Below are 22,960 nucleotides of genomic sequence, written 5' to 3'. Positions count from 1 at the left end.
ACCGATGACTCTCAATAGGTTCAAAAAATTAGATGACATTCATTTTATTGTGTGCATGTTCTTATGCACTTTTACTAACTATTTTACATGTCTTCACTAATAGGTTTTGCCTTCTCCTGTGAGGCCACCAAAACTCCCTCCCAAAAGGAAGTTGGTATACGAAATTGTTACTCAGGTTGTAAAATTTGTTGTTCGTTCTCTTCCTGGCAATGGCACCAAAAACGGATGCACAGAACCATAGTCCAAACATAACTTCACAACTTCGCACAACTAACCAGCAAGTGCACTTGGTCGTCCAAGTAATAAAACCTTACGTGAGTAAGGGTCGATCCCACGGAGATTGTTGGTATGAAGCAAGCTATGGTCACCTTGTAAATCTCAGTCAGGCGGATATCAAATGGTTATGGAGTTTTCGACTAATAATAAATAAATAGAAAATAAGGATAGAAGTACTTATGTAATTCATTGATGAGAATTTCAGATAAGCGTATAGAGATGCTTTCGTTCTTCTGAACGTCTGCTTTCCTGCTGTCTTCATCCAATCAGTCTTACTCCTTTCTATGGCTGGCTTTATGTAACGACATCACCATTGTCAATGGCTACTTTTCATCCTCTCCGTGAAAATGGTCCGATGCACTGTCACTGCATGGCTAATCATCTGGAGGCATCACCGTGGCCAATGGCTGCATCCCATCCTCTTGTGAAAATGGTCCAAATGCTCTGTCACAGCACGGCTAATCATCTGAGATTCTCGATCATACTGGAATAGGATTCACCCTCCTTTGCGTCTGTCACTATGCCCAGCACTCGCGAGTTTGAAGTTCGTCACAGTCATTCAATCCCAGAGTCCTACTCGGAATACCACAGACAAGGTTTAGACTTTCCGGACTCTCATGAATGCCGCCATCAATCTAGCTTATACCACGAAGATTCTGACTAAGAGATCCAAGAGATACTCATTCAATCTAAGGTGGAACAGAAGTGGTTGTCAGGCACGCGTTCGTGGGGGAATGATGATGATTGTCACGTTCATCACATTCATATTGAAGTGCAAATGAATATCTTAGAAGCGGAATAAGTTGAATTGAATAGAGAAACAGTAGTACTTTGCATTAATTCATGAGGAACAGCAGAGCTCCACACCTTAATCTATGGAGTGTAGAAACTCTACCGTTGAAAAATACATAAGTGAAAGGTTCAGGCATGGCCGAATGGCCAGCCCCCAAAACGTGATCACAGGATCAAAAATACAATCCAGGATGTCAAATACAATAGTAAAAAGTCCTATTTATACTAAACTAGTTACTAGGGTTTACAGAAGTAAGTAATTGATGCATAAATCCATTTCCAAGGCCCGCTTGGTGTGTGCTTGGGCTAAGCTTGAATGTTACACGTGTAAAGGCTCTTTCTGGAGTTGAACACCAGGTTGTAACGTGTTTCTGGCGTTCAACTCTGGTTCGTGACGTGTTTCTGGCGTTTAACTCCAGACAGTAGCATAGAACTGGCGTTCAACGCCCTTTTACATCGTCTAAACTCGGCCAAAGTATGGACTATTATATATTTTTGGAAAGCCCTGGATGTCTACTTTCCAACGCAATTAGAAGGGCGCCATTTTGAGTTCTGTAGCTCCAGAAAATCTACTTTGAGTGCAGGGAGGTCAGAATCCAACAGCATCAGCAGTCCTTCTTCAACCTCTGAATCTGATTTTTGCTCAAGTCCCTCAATTTCAGCCAGAAAATACCTGAAATCACAGAAAAACACACAAACTCATAGTAAAGTCCAGAAATGTGAATTTAACATAAAAACTAATAAAAACATCCCTAAAAGTAACTAGATCCTACTAAAAACATACTAAAAACAATGCCAAAAAGCGTATAAATTATCCGCTCATCACAACACCAAACTTAAATTGTTGGTTGTCCCCAAGCAACTAAAAATCAAATAGGATAAAAAAAAGAGAATATACTATAAATTCCAAACTATCAATGAAACATAGCTCCAATCAGATGAGAGGGACTTGTAGCTTTTTGCCTTTTGAATAGTTTTGGCATCTCACTTTATCCATTGAAGTTCAGAATGATTGGCATCTATAGGAACTCAAAGTTCAGATAGTGTTATTGATTCTCCTAGTTCAGTATGTTGATTCTTGAACACAGCTACTTTATGAGTCTTGGCCGTGGCCCTAAGCACTTTGTTTTCCAGTATTACCACCGGATACATAAATGCCACAGACACATAACTGGGTGAACCTTTTCAGATTGTTACTCATCTTTGCTAAAGTCCCCAATTAGAGGTGTCCAGGGTTCTTAAGCACACTCTGTTTTTTTTTTGCTTTGGACCTTGACTTTAACTGCTCAGTCTCATGTTTTCACTTGACACCTTCACGCCACAAACACATGGTTAGGGACAGCTTGGTTTAGCCGCTTAGGCAAGGATTTTATTCCTTTAGGCCCTCCTATCCACTGATGCTCAAAGCCTTGGGATCCTTTTTATTACCCTTGCCTTTTGGTTTTAAGGGTTATTGGATTTTTGCTCTTGCCTTTTGGTTTTAAGAGCTTTTGGCTTTTTCTGCTTGCTTTTTCTTTCTATTTTTTTTCGCCCTCTTTTTTTTTTTCTGCAAGCTTTGTTCTTTGCTGCTTTTTCTTGCTTCAAGAATCATTTTTATGATTTTTTAGATTATCAAATAACATGTCTCCTTATCATCATTCTTTCAAGAGCCAACATATTTAACATTCTTAAACAACAACTTCAAAAGACATATGCACTGTTCAAGCATTCATTCAGAAAACAAGAAGCATTGTCACCACATCAATATAATTAAACTAAGTTCAAGGATAAATTCGAAACTCATGTACTTCTTGTTCTTTTAAATTAAAAACATTTTTCATTTAAGAGAGGTGATGGATTCATAGGACATTCATAACTTTAAGACATAGTTACTAAATACTAATGATCATGTAATAAGACACAAACTTAGACAAGCACTTAACATAAAGAAAACGAAAAATAGAGAATGTAAGAATAAGGAATGAGTCCACCTCAGTGATGGTGGCATTTCCTTCTTGAGGAACCAATGATGTCCTTGAGCTCTTCTATGTCTCTTCCTTGTCTTTGTTGCTCCTCCCTCATTGCTTTTTGATCTTCTCTAATCTCATTAAGGATGATGGAGTGCTCTTGATGTTCCACCCTTAGTTGTCCTATGTTGGAACTTAATTCTCCTAGGGAGGTGTTGATTTGCTCCCAATAGTTTTGTGGAGGAAAATGCATTTGAGGCATCTCCGGGATCTCATGGTGATGAGCTTCATGCGTCTCTTGAGATCCGTGAATGGGCTCTCTTGTTTGCTCCATCCTTTTCTTAGTGATGGGCTTCTCTTCCTCAATGGGAATGTCTCCTTCTATGTCAATCCCAGCCGAATTGCATAGATGGCAAATGAGGTGAGGAAAAGCTAACCTTGCCATAGTGGAGGACTTGTCAGCCACCTTGTAGAGTTCTTGAGGTATAATCTCATGAACCTCCACCTCTTCTCCAATCATGATGCTATGGATCATGATGGCCCTGTCTATAGTAACTTCAGACCGGTTGCTAGTGGGAATGATTGAGCGTTGAATGAACTCCAACCATCCTCTAGCTACAGGCTTAAGGTCCAGTCTTCTCAATTGAACCGGTTTGCCTTTTGAGTCAATCTTCCATTGAGCTCCTTCCACACATATGTCTATGAGGACTTGGTCCAACCTTTGATCAAAGTTGACTCTCCTTGTATAGGGGCATGCGTTCTCTTCCATCATTGGCAAGTTGAACGCCAACCTTATATTTTCCGGACTAAAATCTAAGTAATTCCCCCGAACCATGGTGAGATAATTCTTTGGGTTCGGGTTCTTACTTTGATCATGGTTCCTTGTGATCCATGCATTAGCATAGAACTCTTGAACCATTAGAGTTTCGACTTGTTGGATGGGGTTTGTTAGAACTTCCCAACCTCTTCTTTGGATTTCATGTCGGATCTCCAGATACTCATTTCTCTTGAGCTTGAAAGGGACCTCGGGGATCACCTTCTTCTTGGCCACAACATCATAGAAGTGGTCTTGATGAGTTTTGGAGATGAATCTTTCCATCTCCCATGACTCGGAGGTGGAAGCTTTTGTCTTCCCTTTCCCTTTTCTAGAGGATTCTCCGGTCTTGGGTGCCATCAATGGTAATGGAAAAACAAAAAGCTTATGCTTTTACCACACCAAACTTAGAATATTGCTCGCTCTCGAGCAAAAGAAGAAAGAATAGATGAAGAAGAAGAAGAAAATATGGAGGAGAGGAGGGAGAGGTGTATTCGACCAAGAAGGTGTATTCGCTCTCGGCCATAAGGGTGGGTTTTGGGTGGGAAATTGATTTTGAATTTTGAAGGTAGGTGGAGTTTATGAGGTAGGTTTATGGGGAAGAGTGGATGGATGTGAGTGGTGAAGTGGTGATAGGGAAGAGAGATTGAGGTGATTGGTGAAGGGTTTTGGGAAAGAGTGTTTATTGGGAAGAGAGGATGAACATTGAGAAGAGGGAAGAGAGTGAGTGGAGGTAGGTGGGGATCCTGTGGGGTCCACAGATCCTGAGGTGTCAAGGAATTGCATCATTGCACCAATTAGGCATGTAAAATGCCTTTGCATGCAATTCTGGCGTTTAAACGCCGAATTGATGCTTGTTTTGGGCGTTCAGCGCCCAGATGCTTGTTTCTGGCGTTCAGCGCCATCTTTCCTCACTGTGCATTTCTGGCGTCTGAACGCCAGGATGCTGCTTGTTTCTGGCGTTCAACGCCAGAAACATGCTCTGTTCTGGCGTTGAATGCCAGACAGATGCTCCTTACTGGCGTTTGAACGCCAGTAAGATCCTCCTCCAGGGTGTGATTTTTCTTCTGCTATTTTTTGATTCTGTTTTTATTTATTTTTTTTTTTTTGATATATTTTGTGACTCCACATGATCATGAACCTAATAAAACATGAAATAACAATAAAAATAAAATTAGAGAAATAAAAATTGGGTTGCCTCCCAACAAGCGCTTCTTTAATGTCAATAGCTTGACAGTGGGCTCTCATGGAGCCTCACAGATGTTCAAAGCATTGTTGAGACTCCCCAACACCAAACTTAGTGTTTGGATATGGGAGTTCAACACCAAACTTAGAGTTTGATTGTGGCCTCCCAACACCAAACTTAGAGTTTGACTGTGGGGGCTCTGGTTGACTCTGTTTTGAGAGAAGCTTACTGTGCCTCTTTTCCATGTTTACAGAAGGATGTCCTTGAGTTTTAAACTCAAGGGAGTCCTCATTCAATTGAAGAACTAGTTCACCTCTGTTAACATCAATCACAGCTCTTGCTGTGTCTAGGAAGGGTCTTCCAAGGATGATGGATTCATCCTCATCCTTCCCAGTATCTAGGACTATGAAATCAGCAGGGATGTAAAGGCCTTCAACCTTTACTAACACGTCCTCTACTTGTCCATAAGCCTATTTTCTTGAATTGTCTGCCATCTCTAATGAGATTTTAGCAGCTTGCACCCCAAAGATTCTCAGTTTCTCTATTACAGAGAGGGGCATGAGGTTTATCCTTGAACCAAGGTCACACAGAGCCTTTTCAAAGATCATGGTGCCTATGGTACAAGGTATTAGGAACTTTCCAGGATCCTGTTTCTTCTGAGGCAATGTCAGTTGATCCAGATCACTCAGTTCATTGGTGAACAAGGAAGGTTCATCTTCCCAAGTCTCAATACCAAATAATTTGGCATTCAGCTTCATGATTGCACCAAGGTACTTGGTAACTTGCTCCTCAGTAACATCCTCATTCTTTTCAAAAGAGGAATACTCATCAGAGCTCATGAATGGCATAAGGAGGTTTAATGGAATCTCTATGATCTCTAGTTGAGTCTCAGATTCTTTTGGTTCCTCAGAAGGAAACTCCTTATTGATCACTGGACGTCCCAGGAGGTCTTCCTCCTTGGGATTCACGTCCTCCCCTTCTTCCTTGGATTCGGCCATGATGGTTATATCAATGGCCTTGCACTCTCCTTTTGGATTTTCTTCTGTATTACTTGGGAGAGTATTAGGAGGGATTTCAGTGATCCTTTTACTCAGCTGGCCCACTTGTGCATCCAAATTTCTAATGGAGGACCTTGTTTCATTCATGAAACTCACAGTGGCCTTAGATAGATCAGAGACTAAGTTTGCTAAATTAGAAGTATTTTGTTCAGAGTTCTCTGTCTGTTGCTGAGTGGATGATGGAAAAGGTTTACTATTGTTAAACCTATTTCTTCCACCATTATTAAAGCCTTGTTGAGGCCTTTGTTGATCCTTCCATGAGAGATTTGGGTGATTTCTCCATGAGGGGTTATAGGTGTTTCCATAAGGTTCACCCATGTAATTCACCTCTGCTATTGCAGGGTTTTCAGGATCATAAGCTTCTTCTTCAGAAGATGCCTCTTGAGTACTGTTGGATGCAGCTTGCATTCCATTCAGACTCTGAGAAATCATATTGACTTGCTGAGTCAATATTTTATTCTGAGCCAATATGGCATTCAGAGTATCAATTTCAAGAACTCCCTTCTTCTGAGGCGTCCCATTACTCACAGGGTTCCTCTCAGAAGTGTACATGAACTGGTTATTAGCAACCATGTCAATGAGTTCTTGAGCTTCTGCAGGCATTTTCTTTAGGTGAATGGATCCACCTGCAGAAGTATCCAATGACATCTTAGCTAATTCAGACAGACCATCATAGAATATATCCAGGATGGTCCATTCTGAAAGCATGTTAGAAGGACAATTTTTGGTCAGTTGCTTGTATCTCTCCCAAGCTTCATAGAGAGATTCACCTTCCTTCTGTCTGAAGGTTTGAACATCCACTCTAAGCTTACTCAGCTTTTGAGGAGGAAAGAACTTGGCTAAGAAAGCCGTGACCAGCTTATCCCAAGAGTTCAGGCTATCCTTGGGTTGAGAGTCCAACCACACTCTAGCTCTGTCTCTTACAGCAAAGGGGAAAAGCATGAACCTGTAGACTTCAGGATCTACTCCATTAGTCTTAACAGTATCACAGATCTGCAAGAATTCAGTTAAGAACTGAAAAGGATCTTCAGATGGAAGTCCATGAAACTTGCAGTTCTGCTGCATCAGAGAAACTAATTGACGTTTCAGCTCAAAATTGTTTGCTCCAATGGCAGGGATGGAGATGCTTCTTCCATGTAAATTGGAATTAGGTGCAGTAAAGTCACCAAGCATCCTCCTTGTATTATTATTATTATTTTCGGCTGCCATCTCCTCTTCCTGTTCGAAAATTTCTGAAAGGTGCTTGCTGGATTGTTGTAATTTAGCTTCTCTTAGTTTCCTCTTCAAAGTCCTTTTAGGTTCTGGATCTGCTTCAACAAGAATATTCTTGTCCTTGCTCCTGCTCATATGAAAAAGAGGGAACAGAAAAATAATAATAGGGATCCTTTTTACCACAGTATAGAGGTCCCTATGTGAGTAGAAGAAAAGAAGAAGAAAAGAATGTAATGTAAGGAAAGAAACACAAGGGTGAGGAGAGTAGAGATGTGAGATGAAGAGAAGTGTTGGTAGATGAATAAATAAATAGAATGAGATGAGAGAGAGAAAGAGAATTTTCAAAAATTATTTTTGAAAAATGGTTAGTGATTTTCGAAAATTAAAAGAAGAAATAAATTAAAATTGAATTTTGAAACAATTAGTTAATTAAAAAGAATTTTTGAAAAAGAGAGAGATATTTTCGAAAATTAGAGAGAGAGAGTTAGTTAGGTAGTTTTGAAAAAGATAAGAAACAACCAAAAAGTTAGTTAGTTAGTCGAAACAAATTTGAAAATCAATTTTGAAAAGATAAGAAGATAAGAAGTTAGAAAAGATATTTTAAAATCAAATTTTTGAAAAAGATATGATTTTGAAAAAGATAAGATAAAAAGATATTTTTGAAAAGATATGATTGAAATTAGTTTTGAAAAAGATTTGATTTTTTTTTTAAAATCACAATTAATGACTTGATTCACAAGAAATCACAAGATATGATTCTAGAACTTAAAGTTTGAATCTTTCTTAACAAGCAAGTAACAAGCTTGAAATTTTTGAATCAAAACATAATTGATGATGTTATTTTCAAAAATTATGTGGTAAAGATAAGAAAAAGATTTTTGAAAAATATTTTTAAAATTTTCGAAAATAACTAAGAAAAATGAAAAAGATTTGATTTTTGAAAAAGATTTTGAAAAAGGTGAAATTTGAAAATTTGATTTGACTCATAGAAAACAACTAGATTTTAAAAATTTTTGAAAAAGTCAACTCAAATTTTTGAATTTTATGAGAGGAAAAAGGGAAAGATATTTTTTTGATTTTTTTTGAATTTTTATGATGAGAGAGAAAAACATGAAAATGATGCAATGCATGAAAATTTTTAGATCCAAAACAATGAATGCATGCAAGAATGCTATGAATGTCTAGATGAACAGCAAGAACACTTTGAAGATCATGATGAACATCAAGAACTTATTTTTTGAAAATTTTATATGCAAAGAAAACATGCAAGACACCAAACTTAGAAATCTTTAATGCTTAGACACTAAGAATTCAAGAATGCATATGAAAAACAAGAAAAGACACAAAACAAGGAAACATCAAGATCAAACAAGAAGATTTACCAAGAACAACTTGAAGATCATGAAGAACATTATGAATGCATGATTTTTTTTTCGAAAAATGCAAAATGAATATGCAATTGACACCAAACTTACAATTTGACTCAAGACTCAAACAAGAAACATGAAATATTTTTTTTTATTTTTATGATTTTCTAATTTTTTTGTATTTTTCGAAAATTATTTGTGAAAAAGAAAAATAAGGATTCCAAAATTTTTAATATGAATTTCAGGAATCTTGCATTCTTAGTCTAAAGCTCCAATCTGAGGGTTAGACATGGCTTAATAACCAGTTGGTGCACGAAATTGTGATGTCCAGGCTCGAACAATCCCTGGCAACGTGAGCAACTTGGTACGCGTAATCGTGATTACACTTTAATAATGTAAAATTCATGGCTCTTTCTTTCCCTGGCAATGGCACCAAGAACATGGTGCCAATACCATGGTTCACAACTTCGATACAACTAACCAGCAAGTGCACTAGGTCGTCCAAGTAATACCTTACGTGAGTAAGGGTCGAATCCCACGGAGATTGTTGGTATGAAGCAAGCTATGGTCACCTTGCAAATCTCAGTTAGGCAGATATAAATGGATAATGGTGTTTTCGAATTTAATATAATAAAATAGGGATAGAAATACTTATGTAATTCATTGGTAGGAATTTCAGATAAGCGAATGGAGATGCTTTCGTTCCTCTGAACCTCTGCTTTTCTGCTATCTTCATCCAATCAGTCTTACTCTTTTCTATGGCTGGCTTTATGCAAGGGCATCACCGTTGTCAGTGGCTACATCCCCTCCTCTCAGTGAATAATATGCTCACGCACCCTGTCACGGCACGGCTATTCATCTGTCGGTTCCCGATCATGCTGGAATAGGATTCACCCTCCTTTTGCGTCTGTCACTAACGCCCAACAATCGCGAGTTTGAAGCTCGTCACAGTCATTCAATCATTGAATTCTACTCGGAATACCACAGAAAAGGTTTAGACTTTCCGGATTCTCTTGAATGCCGCCATCATTCTAGCTTATGCCACGAAGATTCTGGTTAGGAGATCTAAGAGATATTCATTCTAGCTTATTTCAAGTAGAACAGAAGTGTTTGTCAGGCACGCGTTCATAGGGGAGAATGGTGATGAGCGTCACACATAATCATCACCTTCATCACGTTCTTGGGTGCGAATGGATATCTTAGAAGCGAAATAAGATGAATTGAATAGAAAACAGAAGTACTTGCATTAATATTTGAGGAACAGCAGAGCTCCACACCTTAATCTATGGAGTGTAGAAACTCTACCGTATGAAAATACATAAGTGAAGGTTCAGGCATGGCCGAGATGACCAGCCCCCTAAAACGTGATCAATAGTCTCCTAAGATGAACAATGGATTAAAACTGAGACCAAAGATGTCTAATACAATAGTAAGAGGTCCTATTTATAATAAACTAGTCACTAGGGTTTACATGAGTAAGTAATTGATGCATAAATCCACTTCCGGGGCCCACTTTGTGTGTGCTTGGGCTGGGCTTGAGTGTTGCACGTGTAGAGGTCCTTCTTGGAGTTGAACGCCAGTTTTTGTGCCAGTTTGGGTGTTCAACTCTGGTTTTGGCTCCTTTTCTGGCGCTGGACGCCAGATTTGGGTAGAAAGCTGGCGTTGAACGCCAGTTTACGTCGTCTATTCTTGGCCAAAGTATGAACTATTATATATTTCTGGAAAGCCCTGGATGTCTACTTTCCAACGCAATTGGAAGCACACCATTTCGAGTTCTGTAGCTCCAGAAAATCCACTTTGAGTGCAGGGAGGTCAGAATCCAACAGCATCAGCAGTCCTTCTTCAACCTCTGAATCTGATTTCTGCTCAGGTCCCTCAATTTCAGCCAGAAAATACCTGAAATCACAGAAAAACACACAAACTCATAGTAAAGTCCAGAAATATGAATTTAACATAAAAACTAATGAAAACATCCCTAAAAGTAACTAGATCCTACTAAAAACATACTAAAAACAATGCCAAAAAGCGTATAAATTATCCGCTCATCACAACACCAAACTTAAATTGTTGCTTGTCCCCAAGCAACTGAAAGTCAAATAGGATAAAAAGAAGAGAATATACTATAAATTCCAAACTATCAATGAAACAGAGCTTCAATCATATGAGCGGGACTTATAGCTTTTTGCCTCTTGAATAGTTTTGGCATCTCACTTTATCCATTGAGGTTCAGAATGATTGGCATCTATAGGAACTTCAGATTTCGAATAGTGTTATTGACTCTCCTAGTTCAGTATGATGATTCTTGAACACAGCTTCTTTATGAGTCTTGGCCGTGGCCCTAAGCACTTTGTTTTCCAGTATTACCACCGGATACATAATTGCCACAGACACATAATTGGGTGAACCTTTTCAGATTATGACTCAGCTTTGCTAAAGTCCCCAATTAGAGGTGTCCAGGGTTCTTAAGCACACTCTTCTTTTGCTTTGGACCTTGACTTTAACCGCTCAGTCTCAAGTTTTCACTTGACACCTACACGCCACAAGCACATGGTTAGGGACAGCTTGGTTTAGCCGCTTAGACCAGGATTTTATTCCGTTAGGCCCTCCTATCCACTGATGCTCAAAGCCTTGGGATCCTTTTTATTGCCGTTGCCTTTTGGTTTTAAGGGTTATTGGCTTTTTGCTCTTGCCTCTTGGTTTTAAGAGCTTTTGGCTTTTTCTGCTTGCTTTTTCTTTTTCTTTCTATATTTTTTTTTTCGCCTATTTTTTTTTTCTGCAAGCTTTGTTCTTTGCTGCTTTTTCTTGCTTCAAGAATCATTTTTATGATTTTTCAGATTATCAAATAACATGTCTCCTAGTCATCATTCTTTCAAGAGCCAACATATTTAACATTCTTAAACAACAACTTCAAAAGACATATGCACTATTCAAGCATACATTCAGAAAACAAGAAGCATTGTCACCACATCAATATAATTAAACTAAGTTCAAGGATAAATTTGAAACTCATGTACTTCTTGTTCTTTTGAATTAAAACATTTTTCATTTAAGAGAGGTGATGGATTCATAGGACATTCATAACTTTAAGACAAAGTTACTAACTACTAATGATCATGTAATGAAGACACAAACACAGATAAGCACATAACATAGAAACGAAAAACAGAGGAAACAAGAACAAGGAATGAATCCACCTTAGTGATGGTGGCGTTTCCTTCTTGAGCAACCAATGATGTCCTTGAGCTCTTCTATGTCTCTTCCTTGTCTTAGTTGCTCCTCCCTCATTGCTTTTTGATCTTCTCTAATTTCATGAAGGATGATGGAGTACTCTTGATGTTCCACCCTTAGTTGCTTCCAATAATTGTGTGGAAGAAAATGTATCCCTTGAGGTATCTCAGGGATCTCTTGATTTGCAGTCAAATGTTCTACCACTGAGCTATAGACCCTTGATGGAAGCTTTTGTCTTCCCTTTCCTCTTTTTAGAGGTTTCTCTGGCCTTAGGTGCCATCAATGGTTATGGAAAAAACAAAAAAGCTATGCTTTTACCACACCAAACTTAGAATGTTGCTCGCCCTCGAGCAAAAGAAGAAAGAATAGAAGAAGAAGAAGATATGGAGGAGATGGGGGTGTGTATTCGGCCATATGGGTGGGATTGGGTGGGAAAGAGATATTGAATTTTGTAGGTAAGTGGGATGTATGGATGTGAGTGGTGAATGGAAAACAGAAGGGATGATCATGAATGGAAAGAGAGATGATGAGGCAGGTGGGGATCCTGTGGGGTCCACAGATCCTGAGATGATCCTGTGGGGTCCACAGATCCTGAGGTGTCAAGGCATTTACATCCCTGCACCAATTTAGGCATGTAAAATGCCCTTGCACACAACTCTGGGCGTTCAGCGCCGGGTTGGTGCCTATTTTGGGCGTTCAACGCCCCTTTGCTGCCATTTCTGGCGTTGAACGCCAGAACCATGCTTGTTCTGGGCGTTCAGCGCCAGGATGCTGCCCATTCTGGGCGTTCAGCGCCAGAACCATGCTCTATTCTGGCGTTTGAACGCCAGACAGATGCTCCTCCAGGGTGTGATTTTTCTTCTGCTGTTTTTTATTCCATTTTTGAATTTTTTGTTTATTTTGTGACTCCACATGATCATGAACCTATAAAGACATATAACTAAGGAAAATATAGTTAGATAAATAAAAATTGGGTTGCCTCCCAACAAGCACTTCTTTAATGTCAATAGCTTGACAGTGGGCTCTCATGGAGCCTCACAGATGTGCAGAGCTTTGTTGAGACTCTCCAACACCAAACTTAGAGTTTGGATATGGGAGTTCAACACCAAACTTAGAGTTTGGTTGTGGCATCCCAACATCAAACTTAGAGTTTGACTGTGGGGGCTCTGGTTGACTCTGCTTTGAGAGAAGCTTTTTCTGCTTCCTCTCCATGGTTGCAGAGGGAGATCCTTGAGTTTTAAACACAAGGGAGTCCTCATTCCATTGAAGGACTATTTCACCTCTGTCAACATCAATCACAGCTCTTGCTGTGGCCAGGAAAGGTCTTCCTAGGATGATGGATTCATCCTCTTCCTTTCCAGTATCCAGGACTATGAAATCAGCAGGGATGTAAAGGCCTTCAACCTTTACTAACACGTCCTCTACTTGTCCATAAGCCTGTTTTCTTGAACTGTCTGCCATCTCTAATGAGATTTTAGCAGCTTGCACCCCATAGATTCCCAGTTTCTCTATTACAGAGAGGGGCATGAGGTTTATTCCTGAACCAAGGTCACACAGGGCCTTAAAGATCATGGTGCCTATGGTACAAGGTATTATGAACTTTCCAGGATCCTGTCTCTTCTGAGGCAATGTCAGTTGATCCAGATCACTTAGTTCATTGATGAACAAGGGAGGTTCAACTTCCCAAGTATCAATGCCAAATAATTTGGCATTCAGCTTCATGATTGCACCAAGAAACTTGGCAGTTTGCTCTTCAGTAATATCCTCATTTTCTTCAGAAGAGGAATACTCATCAGAGCTCATGAAGGGCATAAGGAGGTTCAATGGAATCTCTATGGTCTCTAGATGAGCCTCAGAGTCCTTTAGTTCCTCAGAGGGAAGCTCCTTATTGGTCACTGGACGTCCCAGGAGGTCTTCCTCCTTGGGATTCACGTCCTCCTCTCCCTCATTGGGTTCGGCCATTTTGCTTATGTCAATGGCCTTGCACTCTCCTTTTGGATTCTCTTCTGTATTGCTTGGGAGAGTACTGGGAGGGATTTCAGTGATCCTTTTACTCAGCTGGCCCACTTGTGCTTCCAAATTTCTAATGGAAGACCTTGTTTCATTCATGAAACTCACAGTGGCCTTAGATAGATCAGAGACTAGATTTGCTAAATTAGAAGCATTTTGTTCAGAGTTCTCTGTCTGTTGCTGAGTGGATGATGGAAAAGGTTTATTATTGTTAAACCTGTTTCTTCCACCATTATTAAAGCCTTGTTGAGGCTTTTGATCCTTCCATGAGAAATTTGGATGATTTCTCCATGATGAGTTATAGGTGTTTCCATAAGGTTCACCTAAGTAATTCACCTCTGCTATTGCAGGGTTCTCAGGATCATAAGCTTCTTCTTCATAAGAAGCCTCTTGAGTACTGTTGGATGCAGCTTGCATTCCATGCAGACTCTGAGAGATCATATTGACTTGCTGAGTCAATATTTTATTCTGAGCCAATATGGCATTCAGAGTATCAACTTCAAGAACTCCCTTCTTCATAGGCGTTCCATTACTCACAGGATTCCTTTCAGAAATGTACATGAACTGGTTATTAGCAACCATGTCAATGAGTTCTTGAGCTTCTGCAGGCGTTTTCTTTAGGTGAATGGATCCACCTGCAGAAGTGTCCAGTGACATTTTTGGTAGCTCAGATAAACCATCATAGAATATGTCCAGGATGGTCCATTCTGAAAGCATGTCAGAATGACACTTTTTGGTCAACTGTTTGTATCTTTCCCAAGCTTCATAGAGGGATTCACCTTCTTTCTGTCTGAAGGTTTGAACATCAGCTCTAAGCTTGCTCAGCTTTTGAGGAGGAAAGTACTTGGCTAAGAAAGCCGTGACCAGCTTATCCCAAGAGTTCAGGCTGTCTTTGGGTTGAGAATCCAACCATAATCTAGCTCTGTCTCTTACAGCAAAAGGGAAAAGCATGAGCCTGTAGACTTCAGGATCTACTCCATTAGTCTTAACAGTATCACATATCTGCAAGAATTCAGTTAAGAACTAAAAAGGATCTTCAGATGAAAGTCCATGAAACTTGCAGTTCTGCTGCATCAGAGAAACTAATTGAGGTTTCAGCTCAAAGTTGTTTGCTCCAATGGCAGGAATGGAGATGCTTCTTCCATGTAAATTGGAATTAGGTGCAGTAAAGTCACCAAGCATCTTCCTTACATTATTATTATTTTGGGCTGCCATCTCCTCTTCCTGTTCGAAAATTTTTGAAAGGTTATTTCTGGATTGTTGTAATTTAGCTTCTCTTAATTTTTTCTTCAGAGTCCTTTCAGGTTCTGGATCTGCTTCCACAAGAATGTTCTTATCCTTGCTCCTGCTCATATGACAAAGAAGAAGGCACAGAAAAATAATAATAATAATAGAGATCCTTTATACCACAGTATAGGGATCCCTGTGTGAGTAGAAGAAGAGGGGGAGACAAAGAATGTAATATAATGGAAGAAACACAACTGTGAGGAGGCTAGATATGTGAGATGAGATGTTAGGATATGAATGAATAAATAGAATGGGATGGGAGAGGGAGAATTTTCGAAAATATTTTTTTGAAAAAGAGTTAGTGATTTTCGAAAATGGTTTTTGAAAAATGTTAGTATTTTTCGAAAATTTTTAAAATCAAAAATAAAAATAAGAATAACTAGTTAATTAAAAAGAAATTTTTGAAAAAGAGAGAAGATATTTTCGAAAATTAGAGAGAGAGAGTTAGTTAGGTAGTTTTGAAAAAGTTAAGAAACAAACAAAAAGTTAGTTAGTTAGTTGAAACAAATTTTGAAAAGATAAGAAGTTAGGAAGTTAGAAAAGATATTTTGAAAAAAATATTTTTTTGAAAAAGATAAGATAAGAAGATATTTTTGAAAAGATATGATTGAAATTAGTTTTGAAAAAGATTTGATTTTTAAAATCACAATTAATGACTTGATTCATAAGAAATCACAAGATATGATTCTAGAACTTAAAGTTTGAATCTTTCTTAACAAGCAAGTAACAAACTTCAAATTTTTGAATCAAAACATTAATTGTTTATGTTATTTTCGAAAATTTGGTATAAAATAGGAAAAATATTTTTGAAAAATATTTTTTTGAATTTTCGAAAATAACTAAGAAATTTGAAAAAGATTTGATTCTTGAAAAAGATTTTGAAAAAGATAAGATTTTCAAATTGAAAATTTGATTTGACTCATAAGAAACAACTTGATTTTAAAAATTTTTGAAAAAGTCAACTCAAATTTTCGAATTTGATGAGAGAAACAGGGAAAGATATTTTTTTATTTTTTGAATTTTTATGATGCAAGGGAAAAACAAGAAAAATGATGCAATGCATGAAATTTTTAGATCAAAACAATGAATGCATGCATGAATGATATGAGTGTCAAGATGAACACCAAGAACACTTTGAATGTCAAGATGAACATCAAGAACATATTTTTGAAAAATTTTTGATGCAAAGAAAACATGTAAGACACCAAACTTAGAATTCTTTAATGCTTAGGCACTAAGAATTCAAGAGTGCATATGATAAACATGAAAAGACACAAAACAAAAAATCATCAAGATTAAACAAGAAGACTTACCAAGAACAACTTGAAGATCATGAAGAACACTATGAATGCATGAAATTTTCGAAAAATGCAAGATGCATATGCAAGTGACACCAAACTTATGATATGACTCAAGACTCAAACAAGAAACACAAAAATATTTTTGATTTTTATGATTTTCTAATTTTTTTGGATTTTTATTTTATTTTTTCGAAAAATTCTTTTGAAAAAGAAAATAAGGATTCCAAAATTTTTAATATGAATTCCAGGAATCTTATGCTCTAAAGCTCCAATCAAAGGGTCAGGCTTGGCTCAATAGCCAGCCAAGCTTTAGTATGTAACTCAGACATGACACGCCTGACATTCCTCACATTCAACAGCCAATTGGCTAAGAAAGATAAAGAAGCTCTTCTCTTGAGAATAAGAATTGAGACATGGCTTTACAGCCAGCCAGGCTTCAACATGCTTCATGAAACACTAGAATTCATTCTTAAAAATTCTGAAGCCATAGAATAATTTATTTTTGAAAACATTTTTTTTTTCGAAAAAAAAAGGAGAAATTTTTGAAAGGTTTTTGAAAAATTTTTGAGAAGAAAACAAAAAGAAAATTACCTAATCTGAGCAATAAGATGAACCGTCAGTTGTCCAAACTCGAACAATCCCTGGCAACGGCGCCAAAAACTTGGTGCACGAAATTGTGATGTCCAGGCTCGAACAATCCCTGGCAACGTGAGCAACTTGGTACGCGTAATCGTGATTACACTTTAATAATGTAAAATTCATGGCTCTTTCTTTCCCTGGCAATGGCACCAAGAACATGGTGCCAATACCATGGTTCACAACTTCGATACAACTAACCAGCAAGTGCACTGGGTCGTCCAAGTAATACCTTACGTGAGTAAGGGTCGAATCCCACGGAGATTGTTGGTATGAAGCAAGCTATGGTCACCTTGCAAATCTCAGTTAGGCAGATATAAATGGATAATGGTGTTTTCAAATTTAATATAATAAAATAGGGATAGAAATACTTATGTAATTCATTGGTAGGAATTTCAGATAAGCGAATGGAGATGCTTTCGTTCCTCTGAACCTCTGCTTTCCTGCTATCTTTATCCAATCAGTCTTACTCCTTTCCATGGCTGGCTTTATGCAAGGGCATCACCGTTGTCAGTGGCTACATCCCCCCCCCCTCTCAGTGAATAATATGCTCACGCACCCTGTCACGGCACGGCTATTCATCTGTCGGTTCCCGATCATGCTGGAATAGGATTCACCCTCCTTTTGCGTCTGTCACTAACGCCCAACAATCGCGAGTTTGAAGCTCGTCACAGTCATTCAATCATTGAATCCTACTCGGAATACCACAGACAAGGTTTAGACTTTCCGGATTCTCTTGAATGCCGCCATCATTCTAGCTTACGCCACGAAGATTCTGGTTAGGAGATCTAAGAGATATTCATTCTAGCTTATTTCAAGTAGAACAGAAGTGTTTGTCAGGCACGCGTTCATAGGGGAGAATGGTGATGAGCGTCACACATAATCATCACCTTCATCACGTTCTTGGGTACGAATGGATATCTTAGAAGCGAAATAAGATGAATTGAATAGAAAACATAAGTACTTGCATTAATCTTTGAGGAACAGCAGAGCTCCACACCTTAATCTATGGAGTGTAGAAACTCTACCGTATGAAAATACATAAGTGAAGGTTCAGGCATGGCCGAGATGGCCAGCCCCCTAAAACGTGATCAATAGTCTCCTAAGATGAACAATGGATTAAAACTGAGACCAAAGATGTCTAATACAATAGTAAGAGGTCCTATTTATAATAAACTAGTCACTAGGGTTTACATGAGTAAGTAATTGATGCATAAATCCACTTCCGGGGCCCACTTGGTGTGTGCTTGGGCTGGGCTTGAGTGTTGCACGTGTAGAGGTCCTTCTTGGAGTTGAACGCCAGTTTTTGTGCCAGTTTGGGCGTTCAACTCTGGTTTTGGCTCCTTTTCTGGCGCTGGACGCCAGATTTGGGTAGAAAGCTGGCGTTGAACGCCAGTTTACGTCATCTATTCTTGGCCAAAGTATGGACTATTATATATTTCTGGAAAGCCCTGGATGTCTACTTTCCAACGCAATTGGAAGCACGCCATTTCGAGTTCTGTAGCTCCAGAAAATCCACTTTGAGTGCAGGGAGGTCAGAATCCAACAGCATCAGCAGTCCTTCTTCAACCTCTGAATCTGATTTCTGCTCAAGTCCCTCAATTTCAGCCAGAAAATACCTGAAATCATAGAAAAACACACAAACTCATAGTAAAGTCCAGAAATTTTAATTTAACATAAAAACTAATGAAAACATCCCTAAAAGTAACTAGATCCTACTAAAAACATACTAAAAACAATGCCAAAAAGCGTATAAATTATCCGCTCATCACCAGTCAAGCTTTAGCATGTAAATCAGGTGGATCTGGAACAGCAACAGGTGGATTAGCAACAACTAGCTTGCTCTTGATAATATTGGATTGGGAGTCCCAGTCCAAATGAATTTAGACATGGCTTTACAGCCAGTCAGGCTTCAACATGCTTTATGAAACACTAGAATTCATTCTTAAAAAATTTTAGAATAATTTTCGAAAACAGATGAGAAATTTTTGAAAGAAATTTTTTTTTTGAAAAATTTTTGAAAATAAAACAAAAAGAAAATTACCTAATCTGAGCAACAGGATGAACCGTCAGTTGTCCAAACTCGAACAATCCCCGGCAACGGCGCCAAAAACTTGGTATGCAAAATTGTTACTCAGGTTGTAAAATTTGTTGTTCGTTCTCTTCCTGGCAATGGCACCAAAAACGGATGCACAGAACCATAGTCCAAACATAACTTCACAACTTCGCACAACTAACCAGCAAGTGCACTGGGTCGTCCAAGTAATAAAACCTTACGTGAGTAAGGGTCGATCCCACGGAGATTGTTGGTATGAAGCAAGCTATGGTCACCTTGTAAATCTCAGTCAGGCGGATATCAAATGGTTATGGAGTTTTCGAATAATAATAAATAAATAGAAAATAAGGATAGAAGTACTTATGTAATTCATTGGTGAGAATTTCAGATAAGCGTATAGAGATGCTTTTGTTCTTCTGAACCTCTGCTTTCCTGCTGTCTTCATCCAATCAGTCTTACTCCTTTCCATGGCTGGCTTTATGTAAGGACATCACCATTGTCAATGGCTACTTTTCATCCTCTCTGTGAAAATGGTCCGATGCGCTGTCACTGCATGGCTAATCATCTGGAGGCATCACCGTGGCCAATGGCTGCATCCCATCCTCTTGTGAAAATGGTCCAAATGCTCTGTCACAGCACGGCTAATCATCTGAGGTTCTCGATCATACTGGAATAGGATTCACCCTCCTTTTGCGTCTGTCACTACGCCCAGCACTCGCGAGTTTGAAGTTCGTCAAAGTCATTCAATCCCAGAGTCCTACTCGGAATACCACAGACAAGGTTTAGACTTTCCGGACTCTCATGAATGCCGCCATCAATCTAGCTTATACCACGAAGATTCTGACTAAGAGATCCAAGAGATACTCATTCAATCTAAGGTGGAACGGAAGTGGTTGTCAGGCACGCGTTCGTGGGGGAATGATGATGATTTTTACGTTCATCACATTCATATTGAAGTGCGAATGAATATCTTAGAAGCGGAATAAGTTGAATTGAATAGAGAAACAGTAGTACTTTGCATTAATTCATGAGGAACAGCAGAGCTCCACACCTTAATCTATGGAGTGTAGAAACTCTACCGTTGAAAAATACATAAGTGAAAGGTTCAGGCATGGCCGAATGGCCAGCCCCCAAAACGTGATCACAGGATCAAAAATACAATCCAGGATGTCAAATACAATAGTAAAAAGTCCTATTTATACTAAACTAGTTACTAGGGTTTACAGAAGTAAGTAATTGATGCATAAATCCACTTCCGGGACCCACTTGGTGTGTGCTTGGGCTGAGCTTGAATGTTACACGTGCAGAGGCTCTTTCTGGAGTTGAACGCCAGGTTGTAACGTGTTTCTGGCGTTCAACTCTGGTTCGTGACGTGTTTCTGGCGTTTAACTCCAGACAGCAACGTAGAACTGGCGTTCAACACCATTTTACGTCGTCTAAACTCGGCCAAAGTATGGACTATTATATATTGCTGGAAAGCCCTGGATGTCTACTTTTCAACGCAATTAAAAGTGCGCCATTTTGAGTTCTGTAGCTCCAGAAAATATACTTTGAGTGTAGGGAGAATCCAACAGCATCAGCAGTCCTTCTTCAACCTCTGAATCTGATTTTTGCTCAAGTCCCTCAATTTTAGCCAGAAAATACCTGAAATCATAGAAAAATACACAAACTCATAGTAAAGTCCAGAAATGTGAATTTAACATAAAAACTAATAAAAACATCCCTAAAAGTAACTAGATCCTACTAAAAACATACTAAAAACAATGCCAAAAAGCGTATAAATTATCCGCTCATCAGAAGTCCTCCAAACAAGAAAAGGTAACTCCAGGAAGCAACAATCAAGCAGCAACCACCCAACCAGCAACCAGTTAACCCGCAACAAATCATCCGTCTCATCCTATGCAAGGTGCATCATAGGGGACCGTTACAAGGCTTGCTAACTTCATGAAGTATGTTCCAAACCTTGGATTCAGACCACCCAGAAATAAAAAATGAAGACTAGAATTATTACGTTTAGGAGAAGATTATTTTATTTATCTATTTTGATGAAGCAGTGTGCTTTCTGAATTTTGAACCCAGTGTTGGGGATTTTAGTGTTCAAAACTTGTGTTCTCAATATGTTGAGAGCTTTGATATACTTGTTGAATATTGTCCTGACTCTGTAATGCCTATTTTAAATATATTTTCTGCATTATGAATATATGAATATGGATTATGACTCCCTTGAATTGAGCTGTGGCAGATTTTTTTTTTCTTGGTCTCTGATATGCAATTAAGATTAATTCCATTAGATGAATCTATTAGTAGTGCAGGAACAATTATTTACATATAACCTCTTGTTTATTCAAATTCCAAATTATTCTTACATTGTCATGTCAAACAGTTTAATCTGCATTTCTTTCAACCAAAAGGACAGGTACAAGTACATGAACAGAACAACATATACATATCCCATGTCACATATTTTTTTGCTAAATACAATTGACTCTGTTGCCTATCCAACCTTAAAACAAGTACAACAACTGTAATCAGTAGCAGTAGCATACATGTAAACAGCAAAATCCCCCCTCCCCCATTTTGAGAACTCTAACTTCAGAATCTAATCTTCATCCTCCATTCTTTGTTGTCATTTAAAGAGCTTGTTCTACCATTACATGTTACCGCATCTTCTTCCAGAATTTTATCCACCCACAGAAACAACCCACACCACCTCTTACCTGCAGTCTGCACCCAATAAAATGAATCAACCAAGTTTACATCCAGAATTACAGCAAACAATAGCATCAAACACTTACATTGTAGTATGGGCAACCCACAAACGGTCTCCCTGGATTAGAATCCGTCGCTGACCATCGCAACACTGGTCTCGACCCGCACCCACACCATTCTGGCAGACGCGCATCTCTGTTTCTATTCATTCTCCTCATGATGCTTCCAAATGATCGTGGGTTGTTGGAGCTCCCAGCTGCGTTGCTCGTGCTAGCCATAACGTGTGGTTTTCGAAGATGGAGAAGACACTGTAGAGGAGAGTCACCTTTGGTGTGATGGAGAAGAGAGGAGAAGAGAGTGTGCGATGGAGAAAAAAGGAGAAGAGAATCAATTGGGGTTAGGGTTTTTAACCTCAATTTAGGGACCAAATTGAGTCAAAACAGTTTACGTCGCCACGTCAGCTAGCTGTTGTGCTGACAGCGTGTCACCAACGAGTCCAAGTCAGCTTTTCGGTTGCGCCAGCTGGATAAAATTGGCCGGAAGGACGAGTCTGAGTTCCGGAGTGCAACTTCAGGAATGAATATGAGTAATTTTTAACTTCAAGGATCACTATGAGGCTCGACGGTAATTTCAGGGACCACTTTGAGACTTATCTCAATAGTGACTCAAAGACAAGTGTATTAAAGGCTTTCACATAGGAAGAAAAATGTCCAAAATTTTGATAAAAGAAACGATAACATTGCTTATTTGCTTGGGAAGCGTATTAGCTTCACAATATTTTAGATTGATTTTTGATGATTAACAAATTAAATATAATTCAATAATTTTAGTAATTGCTATTTAACGTTTTTTCAAGTTTGTATTACGCTAAGGATTTTTTTTTAAATAATATAAGCAAATTATGTAAAACATGAATCCGAATGTTAATGAACCTCATAAATCTTAGTTGACTAATAAAATTACCTCAGAAACAATATACATGTTCTATAAGTGAGAAAGCCTTAAAAGTATAAAAGCGTTAGAACATCAAGTAAAATATCAAATTGGGTAAAATACTAAATTGGTTCCTATATTTGAGGTAA

At 38.6% G+C, this 22,960-nt stretch overlaps 2 non-coding genes across 2 annotated transcripts; both read left to right on the top strand.

Moving 5' to 3' along the window:
• Positions 1–6,774: 6,774 nt before the first annotated feature.
• On the top strand, positions 6,775–6,882 carry LOC148570650 (small nucleolar RNA R71). Its single transcript, XR_015908430.1, has one exon. It is a non-coding gene; the product is annotated as a small nucleolar RNA R71 (small nucleolar RNA).
• A 7,722-nt stretch (positions 6,883–14,604) lies between these two features.
• On the top strand, positions 14,605–14,708 carry LOC148570649 (small nucleolar RNA R71). The gene has a single exon (XR_015908638.1). It is a non-coding gene; the product is annotated as a small nucleolar RNA R71 (small nucleolar RNA).
• The last annotated feature ends 8,252 nt before the right edge of the window (positions 14,709–22,960 follow it).

This window comes from Arachis ipaensis, chromosome B3 (genome assembly GCF_059453495.1).
Source record: "Arachis ipaensis isolate K30076 ecotype BB chromosome B3, ASM5945349v1, whole genome shotgun sequence".
NCBI classification, from domain to species: Eukaryota; Viridiplantae; Streptophyta; class Magnoliopsida; order Fabales; family Fabaceae; genus Arachis; species Arachis ipaensis.
The sequence above is the reverse complement of the archived record's forward strand: the minus strand, read 5'-3'. Positions and strand labels throughout refer to the sequence as shown.